Consider the following 12,442-nt stretch of genomic DNA (forward strand, 5'->3'; position numbering starts at 1 on the left):
CAATGTTTCCCATTGTTGTGTTCTTCAAGAGATCCATAACCTTTAAGCACCTTTTTGCATTATTATTTTTGTATCAACCCATGTATATCTTGTAACCATCAAATGCATAATAAAGCACAAAAAATATTCAAGGAAGGGGGTGGTAGGAGAAAAGCACACAGAAACTGTATTGGAGGGGATCTAAACATTCCCTCTAATGCGTTATGCGTGGTTTCCTCCGAGGCTATGGGTCCCCCTTCTTCCAGCTAGAGGTGGTACTCCCTTCCTATATATAAATATATATATATATATATATATATATATATATATATATATATATATATATATATATATATATACATATATATATATATATATATATATATATATATATGTATATATATATATATATATATATATATATATATATATATATATATATATATATATATATATATATATATATATATATACATACATATATATACATATATATATATGTCGTACCTAGTAGCCAGAACGCACTTTTCAGCCTACTATGCAAGGCCCGATTTGCCTAATAAGCCAAGTTTTCATGAATTAATATATTTTCTCAAATTTTTTTCTTATGAAATGATAAAGCTATCCATTTCATTATGTATGAGTCATTTTTTCTTATTGGAGGTAAAATTAATGTAGATATATGACCGAACCTAACCAACCCTATCTAACCTAACCTATCTTTATAGGTTAGGTTTGGTTAGGTAGCCGAAAAAGTTAGGTTTGGTTAGGTTAGGTAGTTGGAAAATAATTAATTCACGAAAACTTGGCTTATTAGGCAAATCGGGCCTTGCATAATAGGCTGAGAAGTGCGTTCTGGCTACTAGGTACGACATATATATATATATATATATATATATATATATATATATATATATATATATATATATATATATATATATATATATATATATATATATATATATATATATACTTGCAGAATAACCACATATGAAAAATAGAAAATGCTTAACGCGTTTTCGGCTAATTCGCCTTCATCAGAGCAAAGTAGAATCCAATTTGATTCTACTTTGCTCTGATGAAGGCGAATTAGCCGAAAACGCGTTAAGCATTTTCTATTTTTTCATATGTGGTTATTCTGCATACTTGGATCAGTGTTTTTGTGATCATTGTTGCATATATATACTTATATATATATAATTATATATATATATATATATATATATATATATATATATATATATATATATATATATATATATATATAATTATATATATATATATATATATATATATATATATATATATATATATATATATATATATATATATATATATATATATATATATATATATATATATATATATATATATATATATATATATATATATATATATATATATATATATATATATATATATATATAATGTACAAATTGCCTAAACACGCAAGAGAGATTATACAACCTTAGAATAATCGCTGAGATTGCGAGGATACGTAGCGTAATAGTCACTTCCTTGTAATTCCACTGGTACGCGCAGCGCAGCTGGATCTGGTGGTGACGCCCACGTGGCCAGGCTTGCTTGCCCTAGGCCCATTATTATGAGTATTGTCAATTAATTATTAGTAGCTAATAATAGCAGCCGAAGGCTCAGCTGGTGGTATTGCAGCCGAGCATGCACAGTCACTCTCATTATTTATATACAATTTCTGTTCTTTACATTTGTCATTCTTTATATTCCTTTCTAATTTATGTATTATATATTGTTTGTTTGTTTGTCGGGCCAGACCCAGCTGCTGAGGTGCCGGCTGACGTAGTACATGCCGATGATCCCGCAGCTGAGGGCCCAGCTAATAGTGTTACGGCCACTGGGCGAGGCCCAGCTGTTGGGCCAGCTGGTGGTGTGCCAGATGTGCACGACACCGGGGGGCCTAGCCCAGCTTTGGATGTCCCGGCTGACGAGTTTTCAGCCGATGACCCAGCAGGTGAGGTTCCGGATGGAGGTATCCAGCCGACGATGTCCCAGCTGCTGAAGTTGACATCTAGCGGCGTCCAACCGAAGATGCCGCATCTGCAATGGTCCAGCTGCCAAGGCTACAGATGGCGTGTCCCAGCCGAGAAATTTCACGAGAGAAGAAGGGAAGACCGCATTTTCTCTACATTCTTAATAATAATTTCGTTACAATTCTAATTCGTCTTGATGAGCGTAAGTGGTCCCGCAGTTCCCCACTCAGTTATGCTGGGGCTTCATTCAATTCTGCCCATTCCTGCCTTACGCAACAGGTGTCGCATCCAGTTATCACCACTCTCGCAGCCTAAGTTGCCAGCAGTACGCTTTGATGTCGGTCCCACGCACCCGTGCCTTTGCTTTTCACGTTACCTCTGCACACCAGCTCCTGCCCACCCTTACTGCTTTAATACTTCCAGATCCACAATAGAACGAGGACGAGGAAAACCTGTGATGATGGACCACGGCTCTCATGCCCAACGTGCGAGGTATCCTGGGAGGTGACCGACACGCTTCTAAGCTGACACCTCCACTCCACACCCGCGGGGCTCACCACAGCGACAATGACCGACAAGGGGTCGACCCTGGGGAGTCGGCCTCGGAGTGGACAGCGTTCACATTCCCACACCCGCCCTGGGGCCAGCCTTCCAGGACTGGTCTCTGTGAGAGCGGGCTACTACGACGAAGATATACACGGGATCGACCAGTCATTTGCCATGGTGGAAAGCACTCCCTGCTTGGAGTGCAAACCCGGCAGTAGGTACTCCTCCCAGGGCACAGTCGGTGGGCCATCCCGCCTCTCTGCTCCATTACTCGTCAAGATGGAGCTCCGTCGGCCCACCAAGCGAGCTGCGTCTGTTAGCAGCATCTGTCTAGTAGACCCGGAATGGTACCTTTTTCAGTCAGGAAAACCTGATTGTTTTTTATTGGCCTCTCCGGGCATACGGGCACGCTTACGGCCACGGTAGCAAGTTGTCATGTTCCTACTTATAGTAGCCAGCTTCCGCTCGCCCTTCAGGGGTGGGGGTTCCGCGCCGCTGGCCCTCAACGGGGTTGGGGGTGCTCCGACGGAACCCCCAAAGTGATAAGCCAAGAATACGAGATCTCTCTTCATTGTATTTGATTTAATCATTATAACGGCTATCCAATAATTTTATTTCTGTATAATAATTTATGGTTATTCACTAATCATTATTAGTCACCATAATTAATTCCACTTTAATCATCTATTTTTTCGTTATAATGAGCTACTAGGCTTCCTCATTTAAGAATTATCAATTATTAAATCATTAATTATGACTAATATTAATTAATTATTTGTTTTAAATAATTAATTATTATTATTATTATAAAATAAACAAGTCCCCCACTCAGTGAGCGTTTTCTTCCAACCGCAGAAATGTATTTTCTGATCAGGGGGAAAAAGACACTGACAGAATGAGGCTTAATTTTATTGGTAAAATAAATTCTGCAGAACATATAGATATATAAAGTAAGAATTAACAAAAGTAACAATTCCAAGTCCGAGGACTAGTATTTAACTTAAAAGGTACACCCGTAGTAAGTAAGATGAATAAGCTTAGCCTAGTGGCATGGTAAACGAATTCTGCAGAAACCTAATAGCTTAACTGGTTTCAGAATTAAGGCCGTGGGCAAATGTGTAGTAATTATATAACACTAGGATATAACAGGCAGGACACAAAGAGTAACTAACAAGTGAGAGACCACATAACACATAATGGACCTGACCAAGAGGTCGTAAAGACCTAATGAATAAGGAGAAGGGGTTCCTGACTAAAAGTAGGGCTTACTAGCACCTAGACTGGGCAAAGTATTAGCTGCGGACAGCGGGACACTTGGGGACCCGCGCTGCGCCCCCACTGCAGACCAGCGGCCGGACCCACCCTCCCCCGAAGGGCGAGTGCCAGCTGGCCGCGAGAGACACTCAAAGTGGCAGAGCAACAACGTCCCGCCTGACGTAGGATGTAAAAGCACTACTCTTCCACCTACTGACTGCCATTATTTCTGATGGGGCGAGCCCGTCCCGAGACAGCTGGGTGGCCCTGCCGATACGAAAGGAATGCGGGGCGTAGTCAGCTAGGCGTAGGCAGGCATGGAAAGCCAGGGAAAAGAGCGCCCTGTAGCAAGACTTCTCATAGGCAGAGTTACAAACACCTCCCAGTGCCCGCAGCAGGCGATACAGGAGGCTCCTCGTCACAGGGAGACGCCGCGCAGTGGCCCGTTGTGCGGAGTTACGTGCCCCTTCGAGGAGTTGAGTGACCAGGAACTGCCGTGATGGATCCCTCCAACACGGCGATGGCTGCTAGATAGGCATGCAGAGAACGGAAAGCCAAGCCGCGCGAGAGCAGAGATTGCAGGAAGTTCACCAGGGTCGAAGGTGCAGCATCAAAGGGCCATTCTCCTCGCCGCCCTGCCGAGACGTAGGCGGCGTACTCCACCCACTTAGCCCGGTAAGCACGCCTCGTCGCTGGCTGCAGGGAGTTGAATAGGGTCCTCACAGTTGCAGGGCAGGAGGTGCGCGGGAACTATTGTCGGCGTCTCGGCGAGGCCTGCATCTCGCAGAAACAAGGGCGGCAGCGTCTGTAAGCGGGATAGAGCATCACAAACCCTGTTTAATTTGCCTGGGAGGTGGGAGGGTACGAGTGTAATGTTATGAGTTAATAAGAGCACTGTCAAGGGCCTGACAATTTGCATTAATAGGGGGCACCTAGCAGAGAGTGAGGTGAGCACGTTTACCACTGCACTGTTGTCCGGTTTGCACACCAGCCTCTTATTGGCCAATACCGGGGCGAAAAGTGCTATACCCATGTAGAAAGGGTAGAGCTCTAGCAAAGCAATGTTGAGCCTACACCACACCTGCGGCCACGTCCCCCTGAACCAGGCCGCCCCTAGCGTTAGGCCGTACCCCTTGGAAGAAGCATCTGCACACATTGAAAGTGATGTAGCGCTTACCCATCCACCATCTGGGGGAAAGACTGTTACTCCATTGAAGTCGGTGAGGAAGGAGCGCCAGGCGACGAGGTCGAGCTTAGCCTCAGCATCCAAGTGGCATAGGCGCGAGGGGCGCTGAGCCCCTCGCGTGAGCAGGTGCAGACGACGCAGGAAGGCCCAGGATTACCGCGGTGGCAAATTGCAACTTGCCAATGATCGCCTGCAGGTCCCGGAGGGGGATGCGCTCCAGGCTCAGCGCAACTTCCACTGCCGCCGTGTACCTCGTTCTCTTGTCCTCAGGGAGTCTTGTTTCCATCCTACGAGCGTCAATCTCGAGCCCCAGGAACGTGAGGCAAGAGCACGGGCCCTCGGTCTTGTGAGGTGCCAAGGGGACCCCCAATCGCTCGCATAGGGCGGTGAACACCCTCAGGCTTCGCTGGCACTCATCGAAAGTGAAACTGACGAAGAGGAAGTCGTCCAATACCCTCACAACAAAGCCCCCCCTTCTTGAAAGGGGGGGGGGGGCTTCGAAGGGGCCGAAAGGGGTTCGTTATCTTGGACGAACCAGGTCCAAGATAACTTAAAGCAAGGGGCGTGAGCCCGTGACACAGCAACGAGCCCAATGCGGCTAAAATTACCCAATAGCATAAAGGAAAAACGCTAGCTAAACACCTGGAATTGTAGACTATGTAACAAGAGCGAAGCATAGCTTGCGGGATAAATGCAGAGAGAACTAATTCTACATGTAGGCCGGAACCAGCTAGGCAAGAGGCCAAAGAAAAGAGGGGGGGGGGCCGAGAGCTGCAACTAGCACGACCTAATGACTTTACTTAATAACTTAAAGTCGGAAGCAAAAGTTAAACAACCAAAAGGAAAAAAAAAAAAAACAGAGAAGCAAGCAACAGCCTGGTGGACCAAACTCTCACAAGTCGAGCCTGGCCTCGGGCCGGGCTTGGGGAGTAGAAGAACTCCCAGAACCCCATCAACCAGGTATCAACCAGGTATCAAGAGAAGAAAATTAACCAGTAGCATGAATAAACAAAGCAAGGGGCAAGAGGCCCGCAACACAGCTACCACATGCTTAGCCTCGGAACATCAGCTAGCACATGCTTGCTGACCATACATAGTAGCTTAGAAGCAACAAGCGGAAAGAACAACAAATGGAACCGGAAACCGAGGGGGGGGGCACCCGGGGGAAGAACATAAATAAACTGCGAGAGCTAAGCATAAACGGGGAAAATTGAGAGGAAACTAGACATAAAAGCAGGGCCAGAAACTAAAGCAAGAGGCGAGGTCCCGCGATACTGCATCTAACACATTCTAGCTGCTTTGAAAATACGACGACGATGCAAAGGACAAACGAACTGTAGACACGACCAAGGAAAAAACAAGGACATAGCAAATGCTAGGCTAAATGGAACATTTCGCCCTATAATAAATAATTAACAGTTTTACAAGAACAAAACATAAATATAACCAAATAAGTAACATGAAAATACTGCAAGAGCTAAGTGTAAAATACTGTAAAAAAAAAAATCTGAGGAAACTAGGCAAAATGCAGGGCCAGGAAAACGTGAAATGAAAATAAGGGCCCGCGAATACTGCAAAGAGCACATCCTGGCTGACTTTACTTAATAATTTACTTAATAACACTGCATCTGGCACAACCTGGCTGACTTTACTTAACAACGTAAGGCAAGGTAAAAGAGAAACAAACATACTGTAACACAGCAAACGTAAAATAAACATGCAACATGAGCAAAGCATCAAAAGTAGGAGTAAATTATGGTAGGCTGCTTGGAAATGCGAATCTGGGGGATACTGAAAGCAGGAGGCTTGACAATGCTGAAATGTAGAACATAATTATAGGAATAAGGGCAAGGCATAACACGGGAAATCTGCAAGTACCAATAAGGATATATAATCGGCATGTAGAGAAAAATGAACCATCAGGCCCGAAGAGGAGCTGGCCTGTTCAAATGTCAAGAGTAACAATAAAGCGCTACCAAAATAACATGGGCAGGAGGAGAAGCCTAGGAATAAAATCCAGGGGGAGATTAAGCGTAAGGGCACCTCCTGGCCGCCATTCTAAAATGAAGAAATAAGGTTAATGAGTGTAAATAAATAATTAACAGCGATAAATATGAGTCGCCCGACAGCCGGCTTCACAACAACTAAGTGAGGACGCTTAGGGACAGGGCTAAGCGGGGAGGGGGGGGGGGGGCTAGGCCTCCTCCCGACGACGTTTCGACACAGCCACCTGTTGAGAAAAACTGGGCCCCGGGCAACAGTGAGGGCCACCACCCCTGTCCAGGGCTACTGCCCCTTAACGCAGACCTGCGCGAGGACTTAACGAACAACGAGGGGGACGAGTCCTCCTGGCTTGCCGGCTGCAACATCGTCGCCGAACCCTGGACCTGTGGCGCTTACCGTTAGACAAAAACCTACCGTAGCGGCATCCGGGACGCCTGCAGACGTCGTCAGGCTGATCGCAGGACCGTGCTCCAACGCCAGCGGGCCACTCCAATGTTGAAGAATGCCCGACGATGCAAGACGGACAGGCAGACGAACGCTGAACTTGCAACGGAGAAAGGAATCCGTGGTACAACGACGGACAAGGCACTTGTGACGAACGCACCGGGCTACACCGGCCAGGTGGAAGCGCCTGAGAACCAACCTGCCGGGCAACACTGGCCAGACGTAAGGTCTGGGAGCAACGGTCCTGGCTACCCTGGCAGGCGAACTGGACACATGCCTGGGGGGCCCTGGACCGACGAAAACAGCGTGATGCTAACGCACCAGGCTACGCCGGCCAGACGTAACGCCTGGGACAACTTGTCGGGCTACACCAGCCAGACAGACATCTGGGGACAACGTGCCATGCGACACATCCGGGGAAAACGTACCTGAGGACTCCAGGCCGACAAAGTGGCCTGGGACGAATTCCCGGGCTACACCGGCCGGACGAGACGTCAGTGGACGAACATGCCTAGCTGAGAAAGCACCACGCACGCCAAGGATCCCCGTGGCCCACCCACCAAGCATTGCCACAAGGCGTGACTCATGGCCTAGGGCGAAGGGGGGGGGGGCCCACACCAGCGCGCCCAGACGGGCGCAGGGGGAGCCCTAGCCCCGAACGAGGGAAAGCCACGGCGCAAAGCCACGTGGATTAGCACCCAAATAAGGGAACAGGAAGGGCAGACACAGCCCAGGCGGGCGCTCCACAGAGCGCCGTGCCACGTGGGCAGCACGACCAGGACGTGTGTCCCGGAGCAGGCCCGGACGAAGGGCCGGAACCTGGCCACAAGCCTTCGCTGACGGCAACACATGGCCTCACTCAGGGAAACCTGGCCCTTCGGAACAGCCCAGGGAGACCTAGCAGACCGGCAACAGGAAACACACGAGGAAAAGGCAGGAAGGACGCCTAAACCCGCCCAGTCGACCAGACACGTGGTCGATGCCGGCAAGGCATGGGCCACAAGGCCAGTGCCCAAAGGGCAGAGAGCCATCCACGCCTGGCCACGTGGCGACGCCGCCAAGGGCTACGCCGCCAAGGGCTACGCCGGGCCGCCCTCAGGGCTCCAGGCAGGGCGCACCCCAGGGCTCGACACGCTGCAGGCCCCCAGGGCACGGCTGGACGGAGGCCGTTAGGGACGCGGCCCAACACACGCCGGCCTTAAGCAAAGCCACACAGCAAGCACAGCACCGTAGCGCCCGATACGGGCCCAAAAGAGCACTCCTGCACCCCCGGGAAGCTAACACCAGAAAGCCCGGGGACTAGCTAAGGCAGCACACACAGACCGCGAGGGAACAGCGCTAGGCACACGCCACACTGAGGAGGTCCTGACTAGAATTGAACAGAAAAGCCTCACCTTGGGGTTAGAAGTTTAGGGCAGGAGGCCCCTGCCGGATCAATCTGGGATGTCGAGGGCCCCATAATGTCCGTGAGAAAGAGGTCAAGTACCGAGGCAGCTGGCGTGGTGTCCATCTCGTGCGTAGTCGGACGTCCGGGGAGTGAGTTGCGAGGGCATCGGCGAGAGCAGGCGAAGTGAGGGCAGAGCCCCTCTTTATCCCAGTATTTATATGGCCCCAGACTGCCCGCGCAAAAGCCGCGGGACGCGCTGCGCAATTGTTTCTTTCTCCCCCATCAGAAACATCTCCGCTTGCGAAGCAGAGGCCATATACTAGCCCTATCTATGAATCCATCAACTTTTGTGTTTCACCTTATATGTATGTACTTTACCTGAATAAATATTTGTATTTTATATTTGTAACTGCAAGAAGTGAAAGGTTTGAGTTTCCATAATTTGTACTAAGAAGAGCTTTGCTTCTCTCATTAGACGTGTTTATAACCGTACAGGGTCAGGTGATAAGTTCAATAAAGGTAAAAACAAGGGGGATAAATGGGGGACGAAGCACATAAGAACATAAGAGTAAAAGAGTTTATAGGGTTTTGAAATGGTCAAAGGATTGGCAGATGCAGTTTAATGCTGATAAATGTAAAGTTCTGAGGTTAGGTAATGATGATAGAGTTACAAGATACGAGCTAGATGGTGTTGTGATTGCGAAGTCGGATTGCGAAAGGGATCTGGGAGTTATGATTAGTAAGAATTTAAAACAAAAGGATCAATGCATAAATGTTCGTAATAAGGCAAATCGGACACTTGGATTTATTAATCGCAGCGTTAGTAACAAGACACCTGGTGTGGTTCTCAAGCTATATCTTGCTCTAGTTAGGCCCCATTTAGATTATGCAGTTCAGTTTTGGTCGCCATATTATAGAATGGATATAAATTCACTTGAACGTGTCCAGCGTAGGATGACTAAGTTAATTCCCCAAATTAGAAATCTTTCATATGAAGAAAGATTAACAAAGCTTATTCACTGGAAAGGCGAAGAGTTAGGGGCGACATGATAGAGGTTTACAAGTGGGTGAATGGACATAACAAGGGGGATATTAATAGGGTATTAAAAGTATCAACACAGGACAGAACACGAAACAATGGGTATAAATTGGATAAGTTTAGATTTAGGAAAGACTTGGGTAAATACTGGTTCAGTAACAGGGTTGTTGATTTGTGGAACCAATTGCCGCGTAACGTGGTGGAGGTGGGGTCCCTCGATTGTTTCAAGCGCGGATTGGACAAGTATATGAGTGGGATTGGGTGGTTATAGAATAGGAGCTGCCTCGAATGGGCCAATAGGCCTTCTGCAGTTACCTTTGTTCTTATGTTCTTATGTTAAAGTTAACTACAGAAGGCCTATTGGCCCATACGAGGCAGCTCCTATCCCAAAGATTAATCAGGTGTAATTGGCCTGTTATGTTGAACAGTGTCTTCTGTGTTGGCAATTCAATTCAATTCAATTTCTTTCTTTATTATGCACCCCATACCCATCCCGTGGGCGGTGGTGTAAAGGATTACAGAGGCACATAATCGGTTCAGGAACTGAACCCTCTAGTTCGTTTAGCTAAGCAAATAACAATGTTTGACGCTAGTTATTGGCATCTTTATGTTCTGGTTTTGTCCTTACTCTCATGGTGGGTAGAGTAAATAGTTCCGTGATTTGGGTGTTCATGGTAGGTTGTTCTATTCATATGTGAATTGCTTCAAGAATTTGTAATCTACCCACCATCAGGCTTGTTCGCATATATATATATATATATATATATATATATATATATATATATATATATATATATATATATATATATATATATATATAAAGCAAACAAAAAAAAGCGTTTACAAAGCAAAGAAAGCAAAGCTTTGTTTGCTTTGTTTGTTCATCTGTCAGAAGATTCTCACCAAATTGATTGGGAGATGGCTTCTTCAATAACAAATTGTAAAAGTACCTATAACAGAAACATAATTGAATCTGCTTTGATACGGATCACAAAAGAAAGTATTTTGAACATTAGCAGTGGTCTATATAACTTAGATCCATTTTTAATAGATCAATTAGAGGGCGATTTAAGTAGGATCATTGAAACACATTTGTCTCACTAATTCATTGTATATATTTACTATTTTATGCTATAATTATCTATGTGTTGGCCTGTGTGTAGTTGCTGCATCAGATGGGCCAATGGGCTGCATCAGATGGGCCAATGGGCTGCATCAGATGGGCCAATGGGCTGCATCAGATGGGCCAATTGGCCATCTGCAGTGTCCACGTATTGTATCTCACCTCACTCCACCATTCTCTCCTGTCAATTTATGTCCAGTACTCGATCTGTAAAATCAATCCTTCTGAAGATGTATTAATATACGAAAGTACTTAAGGAAATTCCTGTTTCATTTTTCCTATGTGGTCTGACATTGTCATATATATATATATATATATATATATATATATATATATATATATATATATATATATATATATATATATATATATATATATATATATATATATATATATATATATGCGGAAAATCCACAGAGAAATATGAAATGAGGTGAACGTTTCGGCTTTGTTAAAGCCTTTGTCAACACCAGACTGACTCTAAATTGACAAAGGCTTTAACAAAGCCGAAACGTTCACCTCATTTCATATTTCTCTGTGGATTTTCCGCATAAAATGATCAGTGTTTTGTGATCGTCAATTGCATATATATATATATATATATATATGTCGTACCTAATAGCCAGAACGCACTTCTCAGCCTACTATTCAAGGCCCTATTTGCCTAATAAGCCAAGTTTTCATGAATTAATGTTTTTTCGTCTACCTAACCTACCTAACCTAACCTAACCTAGCTTTTTTTGGCTACCTAACCTAACCTTACCTATAAATATAGGTTAGGCTAGGTTAGGTAGGGTTGGGTAGGAAAGCAACGAAGAGAAAGGAAGCGCAGGCCCCTCAGAAAGTAAAGGAAGTACCTAAGCAAACATTAGTTGTGGGAGATTCCCAGATAAGGTATTTGGATAGAACGTTTTGTGCTAGAGATAGGGGGAACAGGTTAAGGGTTTGCTATCCCGGAGCTGGCATTGGTGATATTATAAACAACATGAATGATATTATGGCTGGTAATGGGAACAATCCCATTATTTGCATTAGCGTGGGAGGAAATGATGTTGGTCGAGTCAGGAGTGAGGAACTGATTCAGAGGTATAAAACAGCCATAGAGTTAGTTAGGAGCAAGGGAGGAATCCCGATCATATGTGGCATTCTTCCAAGAAAGGGAGTGGGAAATGAATGGATATCGAGGGCACTTGGTGTCAATTGCCGGCTGGAAAGATATTGCAAATCAAATGCAATATCTTTCATAGACAACTGGGAACACTTCTATGGAAGAAATGAAATGTATGCTCGTGATGGGGTGCATCTATCGAGAGCTGGGGTTGTTGCTGTTGCGAACTCGCTAGAAGAAGTGGTTAGAGGTGTTTGTTTGGGTTTAAACTGTTAGTAGATAGAGGTATGGGAATTGATTTGGAGGAAGGAGGTAATAAAAGTACGTGTTTGTGGGAGAAAGGAATTGGCAAAACGATCAGGGAAA

This window comes from Procambarus clarkii, chromosome 81 (genome assembly GCF_040958095.1).
Source record: "Procambarus clarkii isolate CNS0578487 chromosome 81, FALCON_Pclarkii_2.0, whole genome shotgun sequence".
NCBI classification, from domain to species: domain Eukaryota; kingdom Metazoa; phylum Arthropoda; class Malacostraca; order Decapoda; family Cambaridae; genus Procambarus; species Procambarus clarkii.